A 27203-nucleotide genomic window follows, 5' to 3' on the forward strand; every position below is an offset into this window, starting at 1 on the left:
ATGAAAAATTTAAAGTTCTCAAATTTCTTAGTATGAAAAGGCACATCTACATCACCTTGTTAACATGTATACCAAGTTTCAAATCTGTATCATGAATATTCCATCCATCCATTATCTGTAGCCACTTATCCTGTTCTACAGGGTTGCAGGCAAGCTGGAGCCTATCTCAGCTGACTATGGGCAAGAGGCAGGGTACACCCTGGACAAGTCACCAGGTCATCACAGGGCTGACACATCGAGACAAACAACCATTCACACTCACACCTACGGTCAATTTAGAGCCACCAATTAGCCTAACCTACATGCCTTTGGACTGTGGGGGAAACTGGAGCACCCGGAGGAAACCCACGCAGACACGGAGAGAACATGTAAAATCCACACAGAAAGGCCCTCGTCGGCTGCTGGGCTCGAACCCAGGACCTTCTTGCTGTGAGGCGACAGTGCTAACCACTACACCACCATGCCGCCCAGTTTTGGATATATGCTCTGGAAACAAACATTGCTCTTAGGAACTAAGTCAAAATCTATTTTTTATGTAAAAAGTTGAAAAATCCAAAATAGCAAAAGGCACCAGTTCACATGTTGCTTGATATATATACAAAGTTTCATTAAGATATCTTCAGTAGTTTTAAAGATATGGCCTGGAAACGAAAACGTGACCGGACAGACGGACGGAACCCGTTTCTATATCCCCCACCAAACTTCGTTTGGGTGGGGGATAAATATGCCAAAGAAAACATCTGTGAAACAGAAGGTAAAGTCTGCAATTAAGGTAGTTTGTATAAAGTCCAACACGTCAGACCAGAATCTCACTGTATGAGAACAGTTCCAAAACAAATGGGAAATATTTTCATCTGGGCTATTACAGAAGGAGCACTCAGAATTAATATCTTGTTTGTATCTCCTAAGGAAGGATTTTACTAGGTAAAACCTGTGGATTAATTTGAAAGTAACTTCTCTCTTTATTAGTAACCAAGTATTTGAAAGGTAAGGACCACACTTTCCTCCAGGGTACATTGTCTATTATACCATTCCAAAATGGGATAATGTAAGGAACAGTAATGATGTCTTCCTGGAATAAAGCTCTAATTTTCCTATTAATATTATAATGTTCTGCTGAGAAGTATAAATGACCTACAACAGTATCCAATAAATTAGCAGTCTGAATAGGTAGCTGTGGGGGCATAACCCCTTAACAACAATATAATTCCAGAAGGAATTGCATCAAAAACAACTGCGTATTCCTTGGTTGTTATGGGAGTTTGGTACTTAAGAAATCTGAATATTTGTACAACTTTCCACTATGATCAGAAAGTTGACTAACAAGTATAATATTTTTAAACCAATTTTCAAAGAATAAAGATTTGTTTTAATAGAGAATGTTCTTGTTATTCCAAATGTATAATCTATGAGGAGAGAAGTTGTGTTTAAATTTGAGAGACCAAGCCAACAGCATCTGTTTATGAAAGTTTGACAATTTGATTGGGAGTTTACTGATATTATAATTGCACATCAGAAGAAACTCCAGGCCACCAACTTTGGAAAAAATATAATAAGGGATAAAGTTCCACAAATATGAAGAGTTGTTTATAAATTGTCTAATCCAATTTTGTTTTTCCATACAAAATTTCACAACATATTGTCAATTTTTTTGGATGAACTGATATCTACAGCTAAGGACAGAGCTCTATAAGTAATCTTGGATAAACCATCAGGTTTTGAAAGTAAGATTCTACCTCTCAAAGATAACTCTCTTTGTAACCATGAATTTAATTTATTTTGTGTTTTAAGGATAATGGAGTTGAAATTTAATGAGCACCTTGTAGTTTTATCTTTGGAGATGATGACTCCCAAATAAGTAACCTGATCCTTCACAGGGATGTCATGTGAAGAGGGTACAGAACAATCTTTTATGGCCATGAGTTCACTTTTTTTTTTTTAAGTTCGGGTGGAGGCCAGAAGCATTAGAGAAACTTTTAATCAACTCTATTGTGAGAGGAATTTGAGAAGCATCCTTCAGGAAAAGCATGATGTCATCAGCAAGTTGACTAATTTTAATCTGTCTATCAGCAATTGAAATTCCTTGTAAAGCACTACTTGAGATATGATGAGCTAAGAGTTGAGAGGCAATTAAGAATAGATAAGGTGAGAGAGGGCAACCTTGTTTAATTTCACAAGAAACATTAAATCTAGGGGATGTACCATATTTTAATTTGACCGAACTACTGCCATTCTTATGGGTTCTAATACTTTTACAAAAGAAATGTCCGAAGCCAAATTTATTAAGAGCTGTCAAAATAAAGCCTTGTTCGAGTGAATCAAAAGCTTTATAGAAATAAAAAAACAAAATGAAACAATTGTCTTTAATTGTGTCATTATAATCCAATAGATCCAATACCAATCTAATATTATTAGCAATGTGTCACTTCCTCATGAATCCAGATTGTGGCTCTCCTATGATCGAGTCCAAAACATCCTTCAGCCTATTAGCGAATACGGTAGCCAACACTTTGTAGTCATTGTTTAGCAGTGTGATTGGACGCCAGTTATCTAAATTTTCTTTATTTGGTTTCGGGATCAGAGTGATGACACCTTGAGTTATAGTTGTTGGAAGAGCTTCACTAAAAAGGGAGACAGTTCTTCATCAAACATCTTATAAAACTCTGAGGTTAAACCATCACATCCTGGACTTTTATTTATTTATTTATTTATTTATTTTAAGATTACAAATTGCTTTTATTACCTTGTCACCTCGTCAAAGGAGATGCTACAGTCACAGGTACCCCTTCTGAGGAAATAATTTTACACTGGCTGATTGAATCTATAAATAAGTTGGTAGCTGCTTCAGAATATTTAGACATGTATAAGTTGCTATAAAAACTGTGGCAAATGGAAGCTATATCCTTAGGATAATCAAATATTTGGCTATCCCTTTTATCAATTGTGGCGAGTGCAGCCCTATTTCTTTCCAGTCTAAAAAAAAATAGGCTGAGTTCTGTTCACCCTCCTCTAACCACTTAGTTCTAGATATGTTCCTTTAGCTCTTTCCTTATATAAATCATCTAGTTTATTTTTTTTTTAATTTTATGTATTCACATCTCTCCCTATCAGTTAGGTCCTCCCTTTGAGAAAAAGAAGCTAGCTGCACAATAACATCATCTTCAAATGCTTTTTTTTGCTTGGCTAAATTAGCACTAAACCCCCTGAAAAGCATCACCAATTCATATTTTAGAAGTTCCCAATTCCTCCCATAAGATTTCTCTGTTTTTGCATTAGTCCAATGAATTTTGGTTACATCTTTGACATGCTCTTTGACTTGTGTTAAGTTCAGGAGAGAACTATTCAATTTCCAAAATGAAGCTTTCGGACTTGCTGAGTGACCTCCAGACAATGATATTGATAAATGGATTGCTCTGTGATCAGTCAGAGGAGTGCTACAAATATCAACTGAAATGTTATAATTTAAGAGACACTTAGAAAGTAACCAGTAGTCAATTCTAGACTGCCTTGGGCAGTCCTTATTGGACCAGGTATACAGCCTAACATTTGGAAACAATTCAACAAAGGCGTGGGAAAAATTGCGCTGTTAGCCCGTGGAAAGCATATGTCTGGCGCACATGATCAGTGCGTGTTCAGTGAGTGTGGAGTGCATGTGACTTCAGTGGCGGCTGGTAGTCTTTCAAACGGGGAGGCTAGTCGGTTACAATATTTCCAGATTTTAAAAGAAAAAACACATCAATTTTGCCCATACTCTTGCCTCTGATCTGGCTGATTGTTGGCAGGGTCACAAACTGTGAAATAACAGGTTCTTTTGGCCCATTAGCCTACTGTCCAATATACATGATGGTGGTGTTGGGGGGGTATATTTTAACATTTTATATTTTAAAATTGTGGCATGTTGTTTAAAAATTGATCATTATTGAAAGCAGCTCTTTGTCAGGAACCTCAGCAGTAACAGCAGAGTGTTCTGGAATAGGCACAAGCACTGACCTTGGGGAGCCAAACATAGAGCTGGGTGCCACACATTTCATTCAATGACACTTTCCCTATATTTTACTTATTTTGACTGAGAAATGTTTTATTGACAATTTTGATAACCCTTCACTTTTAATCCAGGTCTGTAGTGTGAAATGTTCTCGGTTGTGTTTTTGTTTAAAAATGTTTTCCAAATTGTAGCTGTGTTTAATTCATATCCAGAAAAATATATATTCCAATATAATATACTCAGCATAAACAATTTAAATAGATTCTATATTTTTGGTCCATCCATGACATATTACTAAAGTAGCCTATTTACTGTTGTTGATGTGGGTCACTTGCTGTTAGCCAATTCACTTTCTCGTACCAGGAAAGCTGAAAGGAACGAGTATTATTCCCTACCTTTTTCACCAAGTCAATTTGAGGCGTTGGTCTACCCTGCTCTTTAATTTGAATTTTTTCCTCGAAAGGAAGACTGGCAAATGGCTTCGCCAAAATTAAATCAGCAATGCTTGGCATCCGTGCGCAGCTTTCTTGCTAGCTGACTAGCCCCCTCAAGTTCAAGTTCAGTCACTCAAATAAACGAAATTTCTGGAACTAAGATAGCAAACTTGACAACACTATATTTACACTTTATTTACAATGAAAATATATACAAACTAAAAAAGCTGGTAGAAACCGTATGTAATGAATGAAATCGAAATGTAAGCTGATCTTTTACAATACACCACAGCACTTGCAAATCCGCATGGGACTGAACTGAAATTCACTGCTGCCTGTCTATATTTGAAACGAGCTGTCAATCAAAGAAAATATCCGGCCGCTTTCACCAGTCACCAGTCTCCTTGCAGAAAGCTTTGTCATTTCCCTCCCTCTGTGAGGCTGGGAGTCCGTGGGGCGGGCGTTTTCGCAGTATTTGTCCAATAACCGTCTTGCATTTTGATATTGAAAAGCGCATAGCTCCCAAATGCCATTGCAGTCCACTGAGGCTGGGCTGCATCGCGCTGTCACGAGGGGGAAAAACTCACGCACACATTAGGCGAACTGGGGAAAGTTATAACGGAATGATTTTGCACTGTAGTTGGGTTGAGCACATATATTTCTATGATTCTGGATCTGAAATAGCAATGTTATAAGGTCGGCTATAACATAAGCCTAGCGCAATTCATCCTACACGATGTTCGTCATTTTTAGAGGAGGCTGAGCCTCCCTCGTTGTCTTAGAGCAATCGCCCGTGTGTGACTTGCATTTTATCAGTTTCATGCGCTACGAGTACGGGCTGCTCTTGTGAAGCATGCGTGATGCATGTGATTAGCATGTTACAATCACTCATAACTTGTGTGCGATGCAAGCCAGGAGTGGGTATAAAACCAGCGTGTCTGCAGCATTCTGCATCTGTCTTTCGACTGAAGAACACTGGATATTTTGTGGGAAAAATTTTTAAATTTTCAGTTTAAAGTTTAGAAAATGGGACCCAACAAGAAGCGAGCAAAAGTGAAGTAACCCAGCCTGAAACACCAAAGGGGGAGGAGGAGGAAGAATTTGATGATGATGGTAGCAGCACCAGCAAGCCCTGCACGGACAGGGAGAAGTACGCCTTTAAGCCGGCAGAAGGCACAGCATCCCACCAGAGGTATTTTAACAGGTAAATACACATGCTTTAAACATTCATTTCAGTATCTATATGCTTATGTAATTAACCCCGCCGACAGTAGTCGGAGGGGTTATTATTTTCACCTGCGTCAGTCTGTGTGTGTGTGTATCTGTCTGTCTGTCTGTCTGTGTGTCTGCAAGATATCTCAAGAACCAATGGATCGATTTGGACCAAATTTTGTACGTGTTGCCAATCACCCAGGAAGGAAACCATTAAATTTTGGAGGTCAAAGGTCAAGGTCATGGCAGAACTTCGAAATTTTCACCCAATGTATTTTAATAGGGAAAAGGCGGGGTTTGCACTCGTTAGAGTGTCCCTGTCTAGTTAATATTAAATATGCTGATTTTCAGGGCGGCACGGTGGTGTAGTGGTTAGCGCTGTCGCCTCACAGCAAGAAGGTCCGGGTTCGAGCCCCGTGGCCGGCGAGGGCCTTTCTGTGCGGAGTTTGCATGTTCTCCCCGTGTCCGCGTGGGTTTCCTCCGGGTGCTCCAGTTTCCCCCACAGTCCAAAGACATGCAGGTTAGGTTAACTGGTGACTCTAAATTGACCGTAGGTGTGAATGTGAATGGTTGTCTGTGTCTATGTGTCAGCCCTGTGATGACCTGGCGACTTGTCCAGGGTGTACCCCGCCTTTCGCCCGTAGTCAGCTGGGATAGGCTCCAGCATGCCTGCGACCCTGTAGAACAGGATAAAGCGGCTAGAGATGATGAGATGAGATGAGATGCTGATTTTCAGGGCGGCACGGTGGTGTAGTGGTTAGCGCTGTCGCCTCACAGCAAGAAGGTCCAGGTTCGAGCCCCGTGGCCGATGAGGGCCTTTCTGTGCGGAGTTTGCATGTTCTCCCCTTGTCCGTGTGGATTTCCTCCGGGTGCTCCGGTTTCCCCCACAGTCCAAAGACATGCAGGTTAGGTTAACTGGTGACTCTAAATTGACCGTAGGTGTGAATGTGAGTGTGAATGGTTGTCTGTGTCTATGTGTCAGCCCTGTGATGACCTGGCGACTTGTCCAGGGTGTACCCCGCCTTTCGCCCGTAGTCAGCTGGGATAGGCTCCAGCTTGCCTGCGACCCTGTAGAACAGGATAAAGCGGCTAGAGATAATGAGATGAGATGAGATGCTGACTTTCTTGTATGTTTCAGCTAATGACACCCAGAAGTGAGGACACTGCAATCCCATCATCGCTGTCAGGCCATTGTGCCATGCTCAGTGATCAGGACAAGGACATCCCAACACTCTGTCCCACCACTCAGCAGGAGTAAGAGCAGGACAGTAGCTTGGAGTCAGACTCAAAGTGTGTTTCAGTGCTCAAACTGTTGGGCTATTTAGTTGGGATTTTTTACAAGTAATAAAATGCATTATTCCCTTATACTTCTCATCTCATCTCAGTATCTCTAGCCGCTTTATCCTTCTACAGGGTCGTAGGCATGCTGGAGCCTATCCCAGCTGACTACGGGCGAAAGGCGGGGTACACCCTGGACAAGTCGCCAGGTCATCACAGGGCTGACACATAGACACAGACAACCATTCACACTCACATTCACACCTACGGTCAATTTAGAGTCACCAGTTAACCTAACCTGCATGTCTTTGGACTGTGGGGGAAACCGGAGCACCCGGAGGAAACCCACGCGGACACGGGGAGAACATGCAAACTCCGCACAGAAAGGCCCTCGCCGGCTACGGGGCTCGAACCCGGACCTTCTTGCTGTGAGGCGACAGCGCTAACCACTACACCACCGTGCCGCCTTCCCTTATACTTATGTTTTATTATTTGATGTTTGCATGGTAAATTAACATATACTCAAATAAGAACAGCAAATGAGGTGGTCTTCTTCCCTTCTGCAATACTACATGCTACATGATCGGTTCCTTGGTTCCTCCCCAATATATACAGTGGTGCTTGAAAGTTTGTGAACCCTTTAGAATTTTCTATATTTCTGCATAAATATGACCTAAAACATCATCAGATTTTAACACAAGTCCTAAAAGTAGATAAAGAGAACCCAGTTAAACAAATGAGACAAAAATATTATATTTGGTCACTTATTTATTGAGGAAAATGATCCAATATTGCATATCTGTGAGTGGCAAAAGTATGAGAACCTTTGCTTTCAGTATCTGGTGTGACCCCCTTGTGCAGCAATAACTGCAACTAAATGTTTCCAGTAACTGCTGATCAGTCCTGCACACCAGCTTGGAGGAATTTTAGCCCATTCCTCCATACAGAACAGCTTCAACTCTGGGATGTTGGTGGGTTTCCTCACATGAACTGCTCGCTTCAGGTCCTTCCACAGCATTTCGATAGGATTAAGGTCAGGACTTTGACTTGGCCATTCTAAAACATTAACGTTATTCTTTAACCATTCTTTGGAAGAACGACTTGTGTGCTTAGGGTTGTTGTCTTGCTGCATGACCCACCTTCTCTTGAGATTCAGTTAATGGACAGATGTCCTGACATTTTCCTTTAGAATTCGATGGTATAATTCAGAATTCATTGTTCCATCAATGATGGCAAGCTGTCCTGGCCCAGATGCAGCAAAACAGGCCCAAACCATGATACTACCGCCACCATGTTTCGCAGATGGGATAAGGTTCTTATGCTGGAATGCAGTGTTTTCCTTTCTCCAAATAGAATGCTTCTCATTTAAACCAAAAAGTTCTATTTTGGTCTCATCTGTCCACAAAACGTTTTTCCAATAGCCTTCTGGTTTGTCCACATGATGTTTAGCAAACTGCAGATGAGCAGTAATGTTCTTTTTGGAGAGCAGTGGCTTTCTCCTTGCAACCCTGCCATGCACACCATTGTTGTTCAGTGTTCTCCTGATGGTGGACTCATGAACATTAACATTAGCTGATGTGAGAGAGGCCTTCAGTTGCTTAGAAGTTACCCTGGGGTCCTTTGTGACCTTGCCGACTATTATACGCCTTGCTCTCAGAGTGATCTTTGTTGGTTGACCACTCCTGAGGAGGGTAACAATGGTCTTAAATTTCCTCCATTTGTACATAATCTGACTGTAGATTGGTGGAGTCCAAACTCTTTAGAGATAGTTTTGTAACCTTTTCCAGCCTGATGAGCATCAACAACGCTTTTTCTGAGGTCCTCAGTAATCTCCTTTGTTCGTGCCATGATCACAACACATGTTTGAGGAAGTGTAAGATCAGACTTTGATAGATCCCTGTTCTTTAAATAAAACAGGGTGCCCACTCACACCTGATTGTCATCCCATTGATTGAAAACACCTGACTCTAATTTCACCTTCAAAGTAACTGCTAATCCCAGAGGTTCACATACTTTTGCCACTCACAGATATGTAATATTGGATCATTTTCCTCAATAAATAAATGACCAAGTATAATATTTTTGTCTCATGTGTTTAACTGGGTTCTCTTTATCTACTTTTAGGACTTGTGTTAAAATCTGATGATGTTTTAGGTCATATTTATGCAGAAATATAGAAAATTCTAAAGGGTTCACAAACTTTCAAGGACCACTGTATGCCCAGAGTCTTGCCCCTCATGTCGCGTGCGCTGTGTTCACACATAGGGGTAGAAAGTGAGATGTACTAGTCTGTCTTGCACGCCGCACAAATAGCAAGTGTGGAATACTTGTGTAGTATTTCTGAGGCATGTCACTCATACAATGACCGTGCGTCACTCATGAGTCTTACTGTCATTGCAAAAAGCCCCTACTAGCCGTGCTGCTGACTTGGTTCAGGTGTACAAAAGGAGTACGGGACCCGTACGTAGTGTATGCGTTCTTGATTTGTCGCAAGACCCGTAGAATTTACATGTGCAGGACCAAAAGTCTCCACGGGCAGTCTGCAACCTTCTATGGCGCTGAACACATGCAAGTGTCAAGCACGGTTTTGCCAATTTTTTTTTACCGTAGACCGCCCATAGTAGCACGTACGGCAGGTTGTGAGTGAGGCTTTAGCTCCTCTTGTCATATTCTCTTTATTCACTAATTTTTTCGTTGTTCTTGAAGCATTTGCTTCTCTTTGTTAACATTTCTCTTGATAGCAGGGGAACTGTAATACCTTTTATCTATTTCTCTATCTGAGCAACCAAAAACAGTGCAAAAATGAATCATACTGAAGACAGATTAAGCCTTGATTATATGAAAGATGGTGTCTGTTTGATCCCCAGGTGTAATTATCACGTGATGCGTGACATCATGCACAAGGGGTCTATAAGCAAAGGGGACAACCCTGGGGGGCGGCCAAGATGGCGTATGTGTAACATGTGACTTGTGTATTTCCGCAACATGATGAACGAAACCTAATGTGCTGAATTGCTAAATATGCTTAAGGCCTGATTAGAACAAACCTAATTGATAAACTAAATAGCTACTACAAGGACTTCACTCAGAATCAATTTTTATCATTGTTTTCTTTCATTTTATTTATTGTTGTCCAACTAGCTCCTCGAGCTAACCATTCAGTGAACCTGCTAACTAAAGGAGAAGTGAACATAGCACTACACAAACTAAACCGACAGGAGCTGGTAAACATGCTTGCTACTTTTTTCAGGCTATCTGTCAATATGGAAACAGAGGAAGATATCTGTGGTGTAATGCATTCCTATGCCAGAAAGTCTCTGAGTGAAAAGTTTGTACAAAAGGAGTACAGGTTCCGTACGTAGTGTATGCGTTCTTGATTTGTCACAAGACCCGTAGAATTTGCATGTGCAGGACCAAAAGTCACCACGGGCAGTCTGCGACCTTCTACGGCGCTGAACACATGCAAGTGTCGCGCAAGTCTCAAGCACAGTTTTGCCAAATTTTTTACTGTAGACCGCCCATAGCAGCACGTACAGCGGGTTGTGAGTGAGGCTTAAGATATTGTTTAATGCCATGTTAAAATCCCCCCCTAAGATTAAAGAGGCATTAGAATATTTGGTTAACCAGTAAGAAATTTTCTCTTCCAAGATATCAAAGAGAGTGATATTCTCCATAAAAGAGTGGTATCCATAGATATTAATTATAATAATGTTAATATTATTTATGACTATTATCATAATAATAGGGGTGGCACGGTGTAGTGGTTAGCGCTGTCGCCTCACAGCAAGAAGGTCCGGGTTCAAGCCCTGTGGCTGGCGAAGGGCCTTTCTGTGCAGAGTTTGCATGTTCTCCCCGTGTCCGCGTGGGTTTCCTCCGGGTGCTCCGGTTTCCCCCACAGTCCAAAGACATGCAGGTTAGGTTAACTGGTGACTCTAAATTGACCGTAGGTGTGAGTGTGAATGATTGTCTGTGTCTATGTGTCAGCCCTGTGATGACCTGGCGACTTGTCCAGGGTGTACCCCGCCTTTCGCCCGTAGTCAGCTGGGATAGGCTCCAGCTTGCCTGCGACCCTGTAGAAGGATAAAGCGGCTAGAGATAATGAGATGAGATGAGATCATAATAATAAAGTGACCTGAGGACTCTATATTGGTCTTAATAATATTCCCATTAAAGTTATATTTAAAAATTCCTACTCCAGCTGAATGCTCAGATCCGTGAGCTAACCATATATCCTTTCCCCACTGTGACCTCGAAAAGCTCAAATCATTAGGTGTTGAGTGACATTCTTGAAAGAAATGAAAATCTGCCTTGTACTTCTTTGCAAACAAAAATAATGCCTTGTGTTTCATATTATCTTTAAGACCCCCTAGCACTGATAGGCAACAAAGACAAAGACATGAAATAATACTATGAAAAAATTCTGAAAACTAGAGAATTTCAACTTCTTCCTCACACCACTTGATGCAAATGAACTCCACAACAGATCAATGGACCCACAGCCTGAGCATCAAGGGCAAGTAGGTCAACACATACAAGCCAACCCATCCTCAACAAGCACAACTTCAACCATGAGGTAGAAATCCAAGCACCACCTCAACCTTCCCAGAAAAAAAGAACATCATACAACTTGAACACAAAAGCAACACATTGCCAGAGCTTTCAAACACAAAAGTTCCCCTTTTTTCCTTCTTTATTCTTTCATTTTAAGTGACACCAAATCATGAAAGGAAGGCACCACCATCTGGTGACTAACAGTATAGCATGCAAACCTAAGATTCAAAGCTTTAAATGAGAACGATATTGCTACATAAACCATATTACACACTTTTTAGTAGTATAACCCCATATAAGACAGAACTACACAGGAATGGCAGTAAATAGAAAAATTGTTTTCATTCATGTATTATTTACTGTGATTTTTTTTTTTTACCATCAATGTATGCAGAGGGACCTTTGAAGCCTGCTTTCTTGCCCTCTTTCCTAGCCTGTTCAACCAACAGCTACAGTTTGTTTCTTGCATCCTTGATCTCTTGAGTCAGGTCCTCGAAAACTTTAATCTTTCTTTCCTTGGGTATGGCTGATGTTTTGGTATTCCTCCAAACTTTGTCCCTGTGTGCTTGTGACAGGAATTGTACTATGATGCGACGGCTGGAGTACACCTCTGCAGAATGGGGACCTAATCTGTGAACAATGTCCACTGAGTAAGCCAGCTGATCTGCGATGTCCAGGGAGACCTGTTTGAAAACGTCGACGATGATATTCTTCCCGTTCTCACCTGCTTGCTCCGGAATGCCAGACACTCATAGTTCCATCTTCTTTTATAGGCATCCAGGTTGCTGCATTTGTCTCAGAGGACATTGTTCTCTCTTTCTAAGATGTGGACTTTACTTTGTAAGGGCAACGACTTTATTTGACACGTGTTCTACTTGTTTCTCCATAGAGTCAAGGATGTCGGTGACACTTTTAATGGAATTTGCATCATCTTTAACCATTGCCTCAAGTGACTGCAGCTGTTTGAGAGATTCTTCTTGCATCTATTCAGTTCTTTCCATTATTATTAGCAAACACAAGCTGGACACAGCCTCTTTATCATCCTCATCACTGACACGTGTCTGACTTTTTGGCTGGTCGTGGTTTCGGAGTTTCTGGTAGTGGCATCAAACACTGTTCCATTTCATCTTGTAAAGCGTCCGGTTCAAACTTTTCACTCAGAGACTTTCTGGCATAGGAATGCATTACGCCACGGATATCTTCCTCTGTTTCCATATTGACGGATAGCCTGAAAAAAGTAGCAAGTATGTTTACCAGCTCCTGTCGGTTTAGTTTGTATAGTGCCATGTTCACTTCTCCTTTAGTTAGCAGGTTCACTGAATGGTTAGCTCAAGGAGCTAGTTGGATAACAATAAATAAAATGAAAGAAAACGATAAAAAATTGATTCTGAGTGAAGTCCTTGTAGTAGCTATTTAGTTTATCAATTAGGTTCGTTCTAATCAGGCCTTAAGCATATTTAGCAATTCAGCGCATTAGGTTTCGTTCATCATGTTGCGGAAATACACAAGTCACATGTTACACATACGCCATCTTGGCCGCCTCCCAGGGTTGTTCGCTTTGCTTATAGACCCCTTGTGCATGATGTCACGCATCACGTGATAATTACATCTGGGGGTCAAACAGACACTGTCTTTTGTATAATCAAGGCTTAATCTGTCTTCAGTATGATTCATTTTTGCGCTGTTTTTGGTTGCTCAGATAGAGAAATAGATAAAAGGTATTACAGTCCCCCTGCTATCAAGGGAAATGTTAACAAAGAGAAGGAAATGCTTCAAGAACAATGAAAAAAATGAGTGGATAAAGAGAATATGACGAGGAGCTAAAGCCTCACTCACCACCTGCCGTACGTGCTACTATGGGCGGTCTACGGTAAAAAAAAATTGGTAAAACCGTGCTTGACACTTGCATGTGTTCAGCGCCATAGAAGGTTGCAGACTGCCCGTGGAGACTTTTGGTCCTGCACATGTAAATTCTACAGGTCTTGCGACAAATCAAGAACGCATACACTACGTACGGGACCTGTACTCCTTTTGTACACCTGAACCAAGTCAGCAGCACGGCTAGTAGGGGCTTTTTGCGATGACAGTAAGACTCATGAGTGACGCACAGTCATTGTATGAGTGACGTGCCTCAGAAATACTACACAAATATTCCACACTTGCTATTTTTGCGGCGCGTAAGACAGAAGTACGTCTCACTTTCTATCCCTATGTGTGCACACAGTGCACGCAACACGAGGGGCAAGACTCTGGCTATACAGTGGTGCTTGAAAGTTTGTGAACCCTTTAGAATTTTCTATATTTCTGCATAAATATGACCTAAAACATCATCAGATTTTAACACAAGTCCTAAAAGTAGATAAAGAGAACCCAGTTAAACACATGAGACAAAAATATTATACTTGGTAATTTATTTATTGAGGAAAATTATCTAATATGACATATCTATTATTGATATGACTCTATATATTGAGGAGGAACCAAGGAACTGATCATATAGCGTGTAGCATTGTAGAAGGGAAGAAGACCACCTCATTTCCTGTTTTTATTTGAGTATATGTTAATTTACTATGCAAACATCAAATAATAAAACATGAGTATAAGGGAATAACGCATTTTATTACATTGTAAAAAATCCCAACTAAATAGCCCAACAGTTTGAGCACTGAAACACACTTTGACTCCGAGCTACTGTCCTGCTCCTACTCCTGCTGAGTGGTGGAACAGGGCGTCAGGATGTCCTTGTCCTCATCACTGAACATGGCACAATGGCCTAACAGCGATGATGGGATTGCAATGTCCTCACTTCTGGGCATTGTTAGCTGAAATATACATGAAAATCACCATATATCAGGGGTTTTCAAAGTGTGGAGAGTCAGCACCCCCTCAGAGAGCAAATAAACAACAGCGCCCCCCCCCCTTACAATTTTTGTTGTTGCTATACTTAATGTTCCATTCGTATTTTTAAAAAATGGTTGTTGTACACATTTTTATTTTTTCTTTTTCACATTTTAAACATCTGTGCTTTTTAAATCGTCTTGTTTTACACATTTTAAACATCTCATAGCATCGTTAGCTAGCACCTCTTGGCAGACAACACACTGTGGCAGTGGAGCATCTTCAGATCCAGTCCATGAAAATCCAAACTTTAAATAATCGTGGTCATACTTCCTTCTTTTTTCAGTCCCCCCAGGATTCCGTGGGCCTTTTTTGTGATTGTTGTGGGCTAAAATGTCTGATGTTGTGGGGGTTTTCCAAAAAATTGCGATGAAAGCTGCGGTGTTTTTTAGGTTTTTGTTGCGATTACATTGTGGGAGGAAGTGAAAGTTGCGAGAAATTGTTGCGATTTTCTCTTTTTATGATTAAAATTGAGTGATATGTTAAATATTAAGTTATTACTGAAAAACTATTGATTAAAAAAACAAAGACACTGAGAAATGGTCCTATAAACATCTTTACCAATATAAAAGATTACCAGGACTACAAAAATGCAGAAAAATAGGCTTTACTTATCCAAATGCACCTGTTGGTTCAAAAGTTAAAGTGCAGAGAACCTCACAGCACAACATGAAGTTACCTTAAAATATAATATAAATGCCTCAGCTTTCATGTAAGGGAAAAAAACTATTAATACTAGTACTGTGTGCAGGCAGTCTCTCCTGAAGACTAAATTAAACAATAATTATAAACTAATAAAATAAATGGCTCAGGCTTCATAGAAGAAAAAAAACAATTTGAACAGAATCTCACAGTATGATGCTGAAGCTGCCTAAACAATGGAAAACAAAATACCATTTTGGCAAGAATGTTGGCATCCATTAATTTCTTGTATTAAGTAAAAAAATAATGTAAAGTGCGCACAGTCCTTCACTGTAAACATAACACACTTTCAGTAACAGAATTTAAGCCTATATAAACACTGACTTGCACATGCAGTGTTGCCAGATACTGCTGACGTTTTCCAGTCCAAAATATGTCAAAACCCGCCAAAATGCACTTGAAACCGCCCAATCTGGCAACACTGCGCACATGCTGCTTCTCTTGAACATATACACGGAAGTAAGGCGGAAGGTAGTTTGTCGACGTCACCTCAAGACGACGCCAATGATTGGTCAAATTTGCGGGAAAGTTGCGGTGATTGGATATAATTGCAACACTGCCCTGAATTCACGGGGATTGGTTGAATTTGAGTTGAAGTTGCAAATCGCAACATCCTGGAGGCTCTGGTTTTTTTGCTTGGCCCAGACTCTGTCTCTTCACTCACTGTAGCTTTAGGTACTAAAAATCGATCCATTTTGTCTCTGGTAAAGGCTAGCTGAAGTTCACTAAATGTCCGCAATAGTAACTTATTCTGGTTTATTTTTCTTCACGTTGCGCCCCCCCCGAAGAACTCTGGCGCCCCCCAAGGGAGGCGCGCCCCACACTTTGAAAAGCCCTGCCATATATAATATTAATTACCCTGGCGACTTGTCCAGGGTGTACCCCACCTTTTGCCCGTAGTCAGCTGGGATAGGCTCCAGCTTGCCTGCGACCCTGTAGAACAGGATGAAGCGGCTAGAGATAATGAGATGAGATGAATGAGATAATATTAATTACATAACATATAGATACTGAAATGAATGTTTAAAGCATGTATATTATAGTGCAAGAGGTTTCATTAGTATTTACCTGTGAAAATACCTCTGGCAGGGTGCTGTGCCTTCTGCCGGCTTGAAGGCATACAGGGCTGTCTGTGCAGGGCTCGCCGGTGCTGCTACCATCATCATCAACTTCTTCCTCCTCCTCCCCCTCTGCTGGGTTACTTCACGTTTGCTTGGGTCCCATTTTCTAAACTTTAAACTTAAATTTTTAAAAAAATGTTCCCACAAAATATCCAATGTTCTTCAGTCAAAAGATAGATGCAGAATGCTGCAGACACGGTGGTTTTATACCCACTCCTGACTTGCATCACACGCAAGTTATGAGTGATTGTAACGTGCTAATCATATGCATCATGCATGCTTCACAAGTGCGGCCCGAACTCGTAGTGCAGGAAACAGGTAAAATGCAAGTCACATGCACTCCACACTCACTGAACACACACTGATCATGTGCGTCAGACATACGCTTTCCACGGGCTAACGGCGCAATTTTTCCCATGCTTCAAGGAAGTCAGGCATGCAACCTGACAAGTACTTTGTCTGTATTCCTCCCCCAAACTTTCCCCTGGGTTCACCGCGACCCTGCGGCACAGCTGCGAGCTACCAAACCCTGCGACCCGTGCGTGTCCAAAACACTTACAGCGGGTTGTGAGTGAGGCTTAAGCCTGAAAACTCCAAATAAATTCACCATTGTATTTAAAATGTATTTTTTTTTAAATAGAAAGTCAGAAGTGAGTATGGAAGAGTTTGCTTAAGAATCTAGTTTTATTTTTTCTGCTTGCATTCAAGTTAGCTTCTTCATGAAAGTGTATGATTTTCTTACAGGTGAAGCAGCTTCCTTATTCGACATGGAAAACCCAGATTGGTTTCAAACAACTCAGACATAACTCAGTAAAAATAAAACCAACAAGGAGCGGCATGTGCGATATATCCTGAAAGAACAGAAAAGATTAAGAGCAGAGAGTGCTGAAGCTTTGTTTCTGTTATCAGAGGAACCCAGTCTTGTGCAAAATGTCACCATGGAGTCAGAGTGCAGTAATGAACCTACAGTTCGAGAGTTCTACACAAACAGACTGAACTTTACAACAGCTGCATGCATGTGAAATGGAAGTAAACCGACTAAGGCAGGAAAAACTATTTTGGATAAAATTGTTACTGTCCGTTACACACTTACAACCTGTGTGACTCAGTTAGAGAATAAATGAAGAGGGAACTGAACACGAACCATTTATTGAAATTATTATTACAAGGGTGATTGTAGTTACTAGAGAGTTACTACAATTATCGACAGTCCATAATTATTGACACTTTTTCAGATTTACCAATAAAAAAAACAATTTTACAAAGGTGAGTTTCAGTTGCAACCAGCACCGGTTCACCCAATACGCACACTACGCACGTTGCGTAGGGCCCCACAAACTCATAGTGGCCCCATGGGAAAAAAAAAAAATGTGACGACGTGACCGTCCGTCGCGCTGCTCGCGCACATCAGATTCCCAGTGCATGTGCATCAACCTAGCAAGATGAAGCGGAGTTATCCCTCGGGGAGTGAAAAAAGGAAAAAGAAACTGCATGAAAATGAACAGCGGGAACAGCAGTCAGGTAACTCTCCTCTCTGGGTGGGAGATGGGAGGGACGGGGCTAGTCGGTGTTTGACCTACATAACAGGGCGGTGAGCCCTGGGTGAACCCCAGACGGTCTCCGTGTGCGTCTTGCTGGCTTCTACAATTTAAGTGTTATATCAATCGTTCTGAGTGTAGTTACAACTGCACTTATACAAAATGGAAAGTAATGGATAAATATTTACTAAGATTGAATTTTGTTTGCTTGGATAGCCCACAGGCAAATATAGATGCAGATATATTAATGAATAAATAAAACTCATGAAATATTATGACAATGGTGCTAAATAGGCTAAATAATAATTTAAAATCACCTACATTTTAAGTACAGTATCTGAAGGTAAAACAAGTGCAGCCAATTTGATGGAGCTGAATTAATAGTAGCCTTATCTATATTTTACTTCTTCAACATTGTGGTTGACTCCACAATAGCATCCATTGATGAACGATTTGAAACTCTGAACCAGGTGAAGCAGAGCATTTTTTAACATAGTTACTGGGAGACCAAATGGTCTCCCAGTGGCCAGATTTGGTCTCCTAGTCAATGCCAAACCAGCTTCACTGGGAGACCAAATTTTAAACCAAGTTATGTCTTATCATTTGGTTCAATCAGTTGCAATTAATTAACCAAGTACCATGTAAGTATACATTTAACAAGCAAAACGAAGATCTATGTTATAAGACAGGTCTTTTCAAAGTGTGGGGCGCACCTCCCCTGGGGGGCTCCAGAGTTCTTCGGGGGGGGGCACAACGTGAGGAAACATGAACCAGAATAAGTTACTATTGCGGACATTTAGCGAACTTCAGCTAGCCTTTGCCAGAGACAAAATGGACCAATTTTTAGTACCTAAAGCTACAGTGAGTGAGGAGACAGAGTCTGGGCCAAGCAAAAAATCAGACCCTCCAGGATTTCGCGATGTTGCGATTTGCAACTTCAACGCAAATTCAACCAATCCCCACGAATTCAGGGCGGTGTTGCAATTATATCCAATCACCGCAACCTTCCCGCAAATTTGACCAATCGTTGGCGTCGTCTTGAGGTGACGTCGACAAACTACCTTCCGCCTTACTTCCGTGTATACGTTCAAGAGAAGCAGCATGCACGCAGTGTTGCCAGATTGGGTGGTTTTAAGTGCATTTTGGCGGGTTTTGAACATATTTTGGACTGGAAAACGTCAGCAGTATCTGGCAACATTGCATGATGTGTGAGTCGGACAGTGCGTTTACATGCGCATAGAGAAAATCGAATATCTGCCGTTGCTCGACTGAAATCGAAGTTCTAAATGCCATGAAAACACCTTAGCTAGGCTGAAATTGAACCGAACTTGATTTCTCGTAATCAAGCTACACGACCTAGATTATGCGATTTTAGCCGAGCTACTTAGTGCATGTATACCCTATCGAGCTACATAGTCGAGCTACTTACTTCCCTTCCGGGAGTGACGAGTCCACAAGCGGGAAACACAACAGCCTCGGTCGGCATGACAACAGTAGTAGTAGCGAGCAGCGGAAGAGGTCAGGAGGAACAAGGAGACAAAAAACAAAAACAATTGAACTTTTTGTGTATATATTAAGACATAAGTTAAATTGTAAGCAAAAAACGGACTTTAGAAAAATATACAATTGTGCAAAATAAGTTGTCTTACAAAACAGTGGTCTGCGCAGGACAGTTTGTAGCCAACAGGTGGCAATGACATGTGGTGTGAATGTAAAGTGGAAATCACTCCTCTTCTTCATGACGACAACCGGAAGTGTACCAACACGATGGGGCGTGTAGCGCCACCTGTGGCTCGGGTGCACAATGTACCTCACACAATAGCTCGATTTCCTTGTGTGCATGTAGGATTGGATTTCTCTGGCACCCCTGCTGGGACCCTTAGCTCGATTACCGACAGTAGCTCGATTTGGATGTGCATGTAAATGCACTGAGTGTTTATATAGGCTTAAATTCTGTTACTGAAAGTGTGTTATGTTTACAGTGAAGGACTGTGTGCACTTTACATTATTTTTTACTTAATACAAGAAATTAATGTATGCCAACATTTTTGCCAAAATGGTATTTTGTTTTCCATTGTTTAGGCAGCTTCAGCATCATACTGTGAGATTCTGTTCAAATTGTTGTTGTTTTTTCTTCTATGAAGCCTGAGCCATTTATTTTATTAGTTTACAATTATTGTTTAATTTAGTCTTCAGGAGAGACTGCCTGCACACAGTACTAGTATTAATAGTTTTTTTTCCCTTACATGAAAGCTGAGGCATTTATATTATATTTTAAGGTAACTTCATGTTGTGCTGTGAGGTTCTATGCACTTTAACTTTTGAACCAACAGGTGCATTTGGATAAGTAAAGCCTATTTTTCTGCATTTTTGTAGTCCTGGTAATCTTTTATATTGGTAAAGTTGTTTATAGGACCATTTCTCAGTGTCTTTGTTTTTTTAATCAATAGTTTTTTGGTAATAACTTAATATTTAACATATCACTCAATTTTAATCACAAAAAGAGAAAATCGCAACAATTTCTCGCAACTTTCACTTCCTCACGCAATGTAATCGCAACAAAAACCTAAAAAACACCGCAACTTTCATCGCAATTTTTTGGAACCCCCCCCCCCCCCCCCCGCAACATCAGACATTTTAGCCCACAACAATCACAAAAAAGGCCCGCGGAATCCTGGGGGGACTGAAAAAAGAAGGAAGTATGACCACGATTATTTAAAGTTTGGATTTTCATAGACTGGATCTGAAGATGCTCCACTGCCACAGTGTGTTGTCTGCCAAGAGGTGCTAGCTAACGATGCTATGAGATGTTTAAAATGTGTAAAACAAGATGTTTTAAAAAGAAAAGCCCAGATGTTTAAAATGTGTAAAAGAAAAAAATAATGTGTACAACAACCTTTTTTTTAAATACGAATGGAACATTAAGTATAGCAACAACAAAAATTGTGTGTGGGGGGGGGGGCGCTGTTGGTTATTTGCTCTCTGAGGGGAGGCTGACTCTCCCACACTTTGAAAACCCCTGTTATAAGATATACACACAAGATAATGTTGGTTAAGAAAAACAAAACTAAAATTTGGTTACTGAGATGGCTGATGTCAGAATCCGATATCATTACTGTGTAACTTTGAGTGTCTTTGACATAACATTTGTGCTTGGTAATTGCTCTTGATAGCTAAAGCGGCTAGAGATAATGAGATGAGATGAGCTGTGTAGTCACTGTAGTGTGTTTGTCTGTATGGTGATTGGTGAACCATTTTGCATCACAGAATATGCCGCAGCGGTGCAGCCGCATGGACTCTGGGGCCTGTGATTGTATTGCCCAGACCAGTTGGTCTCCTAGTGGAAAATCCTTAAAAAATGCTCTGAGGTGAAGACTAAATATGGAGTAGTGCTGAACTTCAGCACTGCATGTCAGATGTCCAGTGACTCCTTAAAGGCTCAGTGTATGGAACTTGAGAAAACTCTGACCTTCAACCAAGACTGTGACATCAGTGGAGTTGATCTGGCAAACAAAATCAAGAATTTACCTGACCCACCATCAGCTAATATGACTGCCTTTGAGCTGTTTTCTTTCCTTTGTGAGAAAAATGTGGAGGAACTCTATCCTAACCTTTGGATAGCCCTGAGAATTGCTGTCACTCTGTCTGTGACAGTTGCCTCAGCTGAGAGGAGCTTCAGCAAGTTAAAAATGATCAAAAACTCTCTGAGATCTTCCATGTCCCAGGAACATCTGAGTGGTTTGGCCATCATGAGCATCAACCATGATGTGGGGAAGCAAATATCATATGATGACATTATTGATGATTTTGCATCCAGAAAGTGCAGAAAGGGACATTTTAATGGTGAATAATTTGTTACACATTTAGTTCGATTTGATTTGGTCTGATTTGGTCTGTATTTATTTGAAGTTAGACCAACAGGTGGCGACACTAGTGCAATATGTTTAAAGGGGGGGGGGATGAGTGGAAGGACTGGGTGTCAGGTGCGACTGCTGAACATTTTGGGGTTCAGTAAAGAGGGCCCCTTAGCAGAATTTTGCCTAGGGCCCCATGGAGGTCTGAACCGGCTCTGGTTACAACAGTAATTATTGGTTAATTAATCAACCACAAGACCCCCTTCGCCCTTTGATCTTGTCGTCTGATGGTCGTTATCAGAGATGAATTTTTTTTAGCCCGATCAGCAATTTGAGGAAAACCCGAACGTTATAATTGTGAGTTAGCATGGTGGAAAACTCATGGACATGTTTTTACTTATCAAATTCACCATTATTTCATGCTCTCCTTGTTGAAACATACTGTTTCTTACTCTTTCATTTGACAGTCGCTATTTAGTATCCAAACGTGCGTTTGAGAAGTCATGTGAGGTGTTGATAATAGTGATCACTTTCACCGGTGTCCATCATTATCGACACCCTGTGGAATTAAGTGACATTTACAACTGTTATGTATCGATCTTTGTGTAACATTGTTGAAGTAGATGAAGTACTTTGAAAGAACAAAAGTGCTGTGATTTATAATCTTTTTTTTTCTGATTCACAACAGAATGGAATGCTTAGAGAGTATTTGGAATCCTATTGGAATAAATAGAATTAGACCAGAATTAAATTCCTAGCATATAAAAAATTACAAAAAAATTATTTTTAAAAATTGCTTGAAATATTCAGATTTTTCTATTCCATTCAGAAAATAATTTTTTGCAGTTTGTTGTAAATATCTACCACATATTACAATATCAGTAGACATTTTATATTTTTAGATGTAAAAATATAAAGTTTTGGTTTGAGGAATGACATGCGACCTTTGACCTGGATTTTCATGTGGTTACAATATCAATTGCCTGTTGACATTTATTGGTAAACTACAAAACAAGAAATTAATACAAACAACAATTGATTAACAAAATGCGATCGACAAAAATATTTAGAAGGTGGGTAGAAAGTGGAACAAAAAGAATTTCTGACACAGGTTAAACATTATCAGTTCATTTGTTTGCAAACATTAGAATTACTTCCGCATTTACATAAGCACCAACATCGATATATTTATATAAAAGATATTTTGTAATAAATATACATCTGTGTAAGACAAATTTTAAATAAAAACTATGTTTTTTTAACTTAATACCACATACCGATTATTTTTAATAAATAATCATCTGGATGTCGATAATTGTAGAACGGTGTTGATAACTGTGGACAAAGGTGTCAATACTTGTGGAACGGTGTTACGTGATCTGATATGCTAAGTAATCAGGAATCAGCTCATTTTTTTCCAGTGGAAGTTTGAATAATTATTCATGCACAATTTATGTATTGAAAGTCTTTTCTACTTTTGCAATGGCCAAAAGATTGTTAAAGTGTCAATAATTGTAGCCGCCGCTCTATATGACTATAGCTCCAACTGGAATGTGCTGATTCTGTTCGCATGTGTAATTATTGTACCATCCACTATTAGATAAAATAAAATCTTACAATATTGTTTGAAAGTCTAGAGCAAGATATTTTGTAATTTTACAAATATTGTCAGATATTGTTTTAACAATAATAAGCATCACTGTATAAATGATAGTGCAAGTAGCTCTGTAACTACATGTCCTTGGGGCTGCTGAGACATGGAGGGTCAGGAATACCATCTAATCTACAGTTCAGGTAGGAGTCCTTTGAGAGTAAATGCTTTGGCTTTCACAGTACTCTGTTCCCAAAAGCTGATGTCGGGAAAAAGTCTTTACACAAAGAAGCTTTTCTTGCATTTATAGTTTTTTTGTTTGTTTTTTTTAACTGTTCTTCTGTGTTGGGACTCTGGGGGGGGGGAAGGTATATTCCAACATATACCAGTAGCTAACGCTAGGCCACAAATCTGCACAGTCACTCCAGTCGTTTTGAGGAATTTTGTACGGATCATAACCACTAATAAACTCTAATTTCCACGTATATCTATTATTCGCTTCTTTCTGACTAATATTATCCAAGTAATCCAGTAGTAGAGCTTTTTTAGCTGCAGTTTTCTTCAGATAACAGCAACAGATGCTAGACATCGTTGCATGGCTTCAGTATGTGAACAATATATGAACAAAGTTTGCTTGTTCCCCAGGTACAGGGTAGCAATGGTTGCTAACGTAAATGTGACGTCAGTGCAAGGGGTCTATACAGACTTCTCGTGCAGTGGGAAAAAAAATGCACTGCTATGTGTTCCATATGTAGAAGAACTATTGAGGAGACAACAGAGACAACCTCAAACTTCAATCGTAATTTGGAAAGACTATACCCAGAGAAGTAAGTGATATGCTATGTTCATTGCTCTGTTGATAGTGGGGCTTACTTGCTGACCGATGAACTAGCTTTTTATCTGTAGCCTATTAACTAAAATGGGGCAGTCAAGCAGTAACGTTAGTCCAACACAGTAGCAGAGACGGTTTTACATAAAGGCAGCAACAGCCACCGTCAAATGGTGTGGTTGGAGTCTTGTTCTTGGACTCGACTCGGATCAATAGTCGACTCGGACTGAACTCAAAATTTTTTTTAATGACTTGGACTTGGGGCGGCACGGTGGTGTAGTGGTTAGCGCTGTTGCCTCACAGCAAGAAGGTCCTGGGTTCGAGCCCTGTGTTTGTGTGGAGTTTGCATGTTCTCCCCATGTCCGCGTGGGTTTCCTCCGGGTGCTCCGGTTTCCCCCACAGTCCAAAGACATGCAGGTTAGGTTAACTGGTGACTCTAAATTGACCGTAGGTGTGAATGTGAGTGTGAATGGTTGTCTGTGTCCAGGTGTCAGCCCTGTGATGACCTGGCGACTTGTCCAGGGTGTACCCCGCCTTTCGCCCGTAGTCAGCTGGGATAGGCTCCAGCTTGCCTGCAACCCTGTAGAAGGATAAAGTGGCTAGAGATAATGAGATGAGATGAGACTTGGACTTGACTCAGACTTAAACACTGGGGACTCAAGACTGGACTCGGACTCGAGGTTTAGTGACTTGACTACAACACTGGCTACAACATCAGAAGACCACACCAGGTTCCACTCCTGTCAAGAGTCTGAGATGATCATGGGCACAGACACCCTGAAAATGGACAGTTGAAGACTGGGAAAAGACCAGGTGATATTTTTTCCCCTAGTCTTTAAGATAAGTCTTTGTCATTGTCACTTTCCAAAGGTACAATGAAATTGAAGGTGCTGTTGACTCATTATGAGTTATAGAAAGAAAGAAAGAAAGAAAGAAAGAAAGAAAGAAAGAAAGAAAGAAAGAAAGAAAGAAAGAAAGAAAGAAAGAAAGAGGGGGAGAACAAATAAAGTATAAAAATAAATAGTAAAGTATACAGAGTTGCACTGGTAAAATGGTATAAACAGAATATAAACAGAAATCTATTGCATGGTTCTATATGTACATGGATTCCACTTAAAATAGTATGAACAGAATTGTTTTGGTTCTGTATGTACACAGACTGCACTGATAAGAAGAAACATACATTTTATATATATATATATATATATATATATATATATATATATATATATATATAATAATCTCCTTCTCACCCCCGGCGGGGGGTATCCATGTCATCCTCAAGCTCGGGTCCTCTACCAGAGGCCTGGGAGTTTGAGGGTTCTGCGCAGTATCTTCGATGTTCCTAGGACTGCGCTCTTCTGGACTGAGGCTTCAGATGTTGTTCCTGGGATTTGCTGGAGCCACTCTCCCAGTTTGGGGGTTACTGCCCCAAGTGCCCCCACTACCACGGGGACCACGCAACCCTTGACCTTCCACATCCGTTCCAGCTGCTCTTTCAACCCTTGATACTTCTCAAGTTTCTCATGTTCCTTCTTCCTGATGTTGGCGTCAGCTGGGATCGCCACATCTATCACCACCACCCTCTTCTGCTCTTTGTCCACCACCACTATGTCTGGTTGGTTAGCCAGGATCTGTTTGTCAGTCTGGAAGCTGAAGTCCCACAGAATCTTGGCCCTGTTGTTCTCAGCCACCTTCTGTGGTATGGCCCATTGGGACTTGGGTACTTCTATTCCATACTGGTTGCAGATGTTCCTGTATACTATCCCAGCCACTTGGTTGTGCCTCTCCATGTACGCTGATCCAGCTAGCATCTTACACCCTGCTACTATGTGCTGGACTGTTTCAGGGGCTTCTTTGCACAGTCTGCATCTTGGGTCTGATCTACTCTGGTAGATCCTGGCCTCTATGGCTCTTGTGCTTATGGCCTGTTCTTGTGCTGCCATGATTAGTGCCTCTGTGCTGTCTGTCAGTCCTGCATTATCCAGCCACTGGTAGGATTTCTTGATATCAGCCACTTCCTCTATCTGACAGTGGTACATGCCATGTAGGGGTTTGTCTCTCCAGGTTGTCTGTTCCTCCTCCTCCTCTGCACTCTCATCAGGGTTCTGCTGCCTGAGACATTCACTTAGCAGTTCATCCTTTGGGGCCATCTTTCTGATGTATTCTCGGATTTTCGATGTTTCATCCTGGACCATGGTCTTGACGCTCACTAGCCCTCGGCCTCCCTCTTTCAGCTTGGTGTATAGTCTCAGGGTGCTGGACTTGGGGTGGAACCCTCCATGCATGGTGAGGAGCTTTCTAGTCTTGATATCTGTGGCTTCTATCTCCTCCTTTGGCCAGTTTATGATACCAGTGGGGTATCTGATGACTGGTAGTGCGTACATGTTGATGGCTCGGACCTTGTTCTTACCATTCAGCTGACTTTTCAGGACCTGCCTTACTCTCTGGAGGTATTTGGCTGTGGTTGACTTCCTTGTGGCCTCTTCATGGTTTCCATTAGCCTGTGGGATGCCAAGGTACTTGTAGCTGTCTTGGATATCACCTATGTTGCCCTCTGGTAGGTCAATCCCTTCAGTCCGGATCATCTTGCCTCTCTTTGAGACCATCCGGCCACACTTGTCCAATCCGAATGACATCCCTATGTCATCGCTGTAGATCCGGGTGGTGTGGATCAGCGAGTCTATTTCTCGCTCGTTCCTGGCATACAGCTTGATGTCATCCATGTAGAGCAGGTGGCTGATTGTTGCCCCACTACGGAATCGGTACCCGTAGCCGCTCTTCGTGATGATCCGACTGAGGGGGTTCAGGCCTATGCAGAACAGCAGTGGTGATAGCGCATCTCCTTGGTATATGCCGCACTTGATGTTGACTTGGGCAATGGGTTTTGAGTTGGCCTCTAGGGTTGTCTTCCACATTTCCATTGAGTTCTGTATGAAGGTCCTTAGGTTCCTGTTGATCTTATACAGTTCCAGACATTCCAGTATCCATGTGTGTGGCACTGAGTCGTAGGCTTTCTTGTAGTCAATCCAGGCAGTGCACAGGTTGGTCTGTCTCTTCTTACAGTCTCGGGCGACTGTTCTATCGACCAGTAGCTGGTGCTTGGCTCCTCTGGTGTTACTGCCAATTCCTTTCTGTGCCTCGCTCATGTATTGAGCCACATGCTTACTCATTTTTGCCGCAATGATGCCTGACAGGACCTTCCATGTT

This window comes from Neoarius graeffei, chromosome 8, assembly GCF_027579695.1.
Source record: "Neoarius graeffei isolate fNeoGra1 chromosome 8, fNeoGra1.pri, whole genome shotgun sequence".
In the NCBI taxonomy this organism is placed as follows: Eukaryota; Metazoa; Chordata; class Actinopteri; order Siluriformes; family Ariidae; genus Neoarius; species Neoarius graeffei.